Here is a 4,468-nt window from a genome sequence, read left to right on the forward strand (position 1 = left end):
TTTTGACAGTGCTTTACTCATTGTGGAGAAATCAGAATTGGTTTTTTTCAAGCTAATTATATGTTCCTAAGAAAAGCTGTTTCAGTTAGTTTTCAGGAGTAATATTCTCAACAGTTTCCCTCCATCTCTCGTGCTACTTTTATAGTAGCATTAAATATCTCCTGTTGAAGCCCATAATACTTCATCAGCTGCTCACTTTGAAATGAAAAAAACCCTACTGACTTGGGATGGCATACACATGTTTAAAGATTTTTTATTTATAAAAAAGATCATTTTTTATTTATAAAAAAGATCAAAAGATCTCTGTTTGTCTCATTCTTCTCAAGTAGTGCTAGCCAAAAATATTTCAGTGCAATGCTTTTCAGTCAGAGAATACTAGTCCAAGGAAATTACACCATTCAGTGGAATTGCATTCATTAGTGTCAAACTCATAGGAGAAACCAGCAACAATCATAATACACACACAGAGCACATTCCAGACAACAGCTTGCCTTGAGCTGTGTAGCCACCTGATAATTGTAAAAAACTGGGCCAGATCATGCATCTGGATAAAGCATTATTACATGTGATAGCCCGGATGGTAGGTGATTAGCTGCCTGGGAACCAGTGTCCAGGTGAAGTTTATAATATTCTGCTCAAGAAAGAAAGAAAGAGAGAGGAACAAATGAAAGAGAAGCCCTCAATAAAACTCACAAAGTGATATGACTGACTCATTGTTTTAAAAACCAGGTGGGGGAAAATTCAAGACCACATTTAGACACTCATATATGGACACATAAAATATGTGATATGAGCTCTGGTATGAGATAAATGTATAGGTTTTCATTGAAGGCAGCAGAGATCTAATTCTCTATGCTTTTGCACCTGTAGAGGTGCCTGTTGGCACCTGAGATGCTTTAGGATATTCAAGACATCCAGAGGTATGATAAATTTGATATAGGACCTACAGAACACCTGCACCTCCGGTGGAACAGCTTGAGGCCATACATTTTTGATGAGCATTGCCATCAGTAGTTTTCAGTCAATACATGCAACAGAATTCTCAGAATCTGGTATTTAATCTAATGTATGTAGCTGTTCCAAGATGAGCTGAACAGCTCTCTGGAGTCGTGCTTGCTTGGTTGGTTTGCTGTTTTTTTAAGAATGAAATTGTAGTGACAAAGTGACAATACTTCTGTTTAGTAATACTGCTACTTTACAAAAATACTGTGTAGATAGTCAATACCCAAGCCCCTCTGTGCGAGCTAGGTGAGACCAGAGCTTTGCTGGTTCCTCCCACCAGCCTGCTTAGGCAACAAAGGATTGAGTAAAATCATTGTCTGTACCACTCAGGTTTGACAGAACACCACTGTAATTTCTTTCAAATCAGTGCAGGCAGTTTCTATCTATCAGATCTGTCAGTAAAATACTGCCTTTATTTCCAGGACTTCCAGACATGCAGTGGAAGGAGCATCATCATGAGTTCATCTTGAAGCACCCAAAACAAGAGATTTTCCTTGCATGGTCATATTTTCCCAAAGTCATAGTAGCATAGAGACGGCCGACCTAGAAAGACATTTGTGGGCTAAGGAGAAAATAAAGCCAAAATTTACTAAAATACTAGCATTTTAGGGTTTTACAGGAATGTGAAATTGCTGTGAAGAGGTTTCCATGTTTATACAGTAAATTGAAGTACAGTCCAAGAAGGATGTGGAAAAAACCCCTTTATTCTGCCTTTATGAATTATTAGTTTTAGCTGGGCGAGAAAGTGACTCAGTGGAGAAAGGGAACCAGGAGAACCATGTGCTTCACTGGGTAGGAAGGGAATAGGATGAACAGTTTGCTGCAGTGATATTGATTCCTGGCCTCTCCATCCTGCTGGTATTTCCTCCTTCCCCCAGCATATTTTTCAAATCTTTAATCCTCCAGCATACTTCTCAAATCTTTAATATATATTCTTCAGTGTAAGAAAATATTAGAAATCCCTCTCCTTAATTTTTAGACAAGTTATATTTGGGAAGTATAACTGGGAAAGATATTATAAGTCAGTAAGTCTCATTATGACCTGACCAAAATTTAGACACATTTGAAAACTCTGGTCTGAAAACACTACCTGTTTGGGAAAAATGAGTTTTAAAATTAAAGCATGTTCTCTCTTCTTTAGAAGGGAAAAATGCAATGAGGAGCTAACTCTCCAGTATTTTCTAAAAAGGGGTATACAAGAGCCAGTGGAGACCACTTCAAAAAGGTTATAAAACAACTTTAGGAGGACTGGGAAAAGAACAAGGATAAGCCAGAAAATATAGGAAAACTACTTCTAGGCAACACAACCTTACAGTTTACTAGAGCAAAAAATGTTTGTAAAAATAATAGAAGCTCTCTTGGACATACACTGACTCCAAGAAAGACACTTCTGTCATAACACAGAAAGTCTTGCAAATCACAGATACATTTTGATCATGGGTGCTGAATGGCTCCAAAATAAAGGAAAAAATGTCACAAACAAAGGCATGGTGAAAATTGCTTACTATGTTCTTCAGACTTGTATTGTTCTGAAATGGGTGGGGTTCCGAATTTGGCGGCACATTTACTTAGGAAGAAAGCAAAATAACTTTTTTAACTGAACACTGCAATCTGACAGTATGACATAGAATGTTAACTTTCAATTAGTAAGGTGCTGCAGCATAAAACATCACTTGAACCTCTATCTGGAATTAAGAATCTCTTAGCTGTATGTCCTCCAGTTCAGCCCACATATAACACAAACGGAACAGCTTTAGTTTCCCAAGAACTGTCTAACATAATTGTAATTCAGCGTGTGTCTACTGCCAACATCTGAGGCAATGCCAGGCACAGCCACCTTAGCAGACTGGCAAAGAACAACCAGGAGTGCAGCTTCCTGATTTGGGGGAAGCCTAGCAATGTTGGGGTACAGTATAATTAAAATTAGAACCAGCAGCAAATTAAATTCTAATCCATAAAAATCATCCCTTTTCTGTATATGTTGCAACAGACTGTCCCTGACAGTAAGTCTTCTTTCCCATGAAAATAAACTCTGTTGTCTTTTCCTCAGCAGAGTTCTGCTCCCATTTGCACACAGCAGTCTAAAGCCACATATAATGCTTGGACAGTTTGTACCCTTGTAAGATATTCTGCATTTTATACAAATTAAGCATTGTCCGTGCTACTCTGGAACAGGATGAACCTATTTTCCTATCTTGTTACCTTTGTAGAGAAAGCACTGAGCATGTAATTGTCATCTCTAGGTAGGACAAATGGTTTAAGTGATGAATTTCTGCAAAATGTAGCAAAGACTGAAGAAAATTAAATCTGTAATCATTCATCCAAGCTCACTATAAAACAAACAAACAAAACCAGTGACCTAACAAGAACACACATGCAAAAAAAAAGTCAAATTCCTGCAACAAAAATATAAGAGTCTTGTTTGGCTTGATAACACAATGGCTCCCTCTGCAGGGTGACACATCTCATCTGGATATAAAATGATATAAATGACATACAGATATATGTCGCTGTAGAGCGCGACACAGTACGGTAATGCACAACTCCATCAGAAGGGTGAAAGAGAGATTTCATTAAACCAACGTAACTTTTATAGTTCCTCCAGATATTGACACCCCTCTAACACATATACAGTGCTCATTGGTCATAAAAGAGAAACAAAGTTCTCAGTAGACACCCAGAGAGCCACATCACTCTTGAGCCAGCGACAGTCCACATCTCCCAACTTTCTCTCCTTCTCTGGTCTCCGTGGTAACGACCTTGGTGTTCCTTCAGGAGAGATATAGGGCTTCTCCTTATCTTCAGGAGGCCCTGCTGGCTCACAGGGACAACACAGAATGTCTTTCCTACAATTCCCCTTTTTGCATTTGACCAGCAAATACAACTGCTAAGGACTTCTGCAGGGCCCTTGCAAAAATCCAAGCAGATGAAGGATCCATTCTTCATTCACTTGCAGATAACCAACTTCTACCAACTCCACAACACACACCCTCACAATCACAAGGTTCATGTACAAACAAAACACTAAGACAGATCTTCAAATACCGTTACAGACTTCACAATTTCCAGATAACACATTTGTAGCAGAATGACACTTTCACCTCCAATCAAATAACTGTCTCCCACACAGAGTCAGAGACCAAGTCATTTGCCTAGTCACCACTCAGAACTAAGTAGCATCCACTTAACCTTGCAACTGGTTGCTGCTATCATAACAGGCAACCAACCTAGTTGCTCAAAGTGTGGACTTCAGCCACTAGTTCAACCCCTATGCAAAAGCAACACTTCTCCCTTAGGTACATCAAATTCCCCTACTTTGGGACCATCAGTGCTCTGCAAAAGGAGATGGTACAAGGCACACTTCTCAGTACTACCAACCTCTCTATAAGAGAATTCAAGAAAATGAAGCAAAAGTAACGTCTGCTAACTTGACTTTTGGAATTTCAATGTAAGCCTATAACTACCC

The sequence above is a fragment of the Ammospiza caudacuta genome, chromosome 3 (genome assembly GCF_027887145.1).
Source record: "Ammospiza caudacuta isolate bAmmCau1 chromosome 3, bAmmCau1.pri, whole genome shotgun sequence".
NCBI classification, from domain to species: domain Eukaryota; kingdom Metazoa; phylum Chordata; class Aves; order Passeriformes; family Passerellidae; genus Ammospiza; species Ammospiza caudacuta.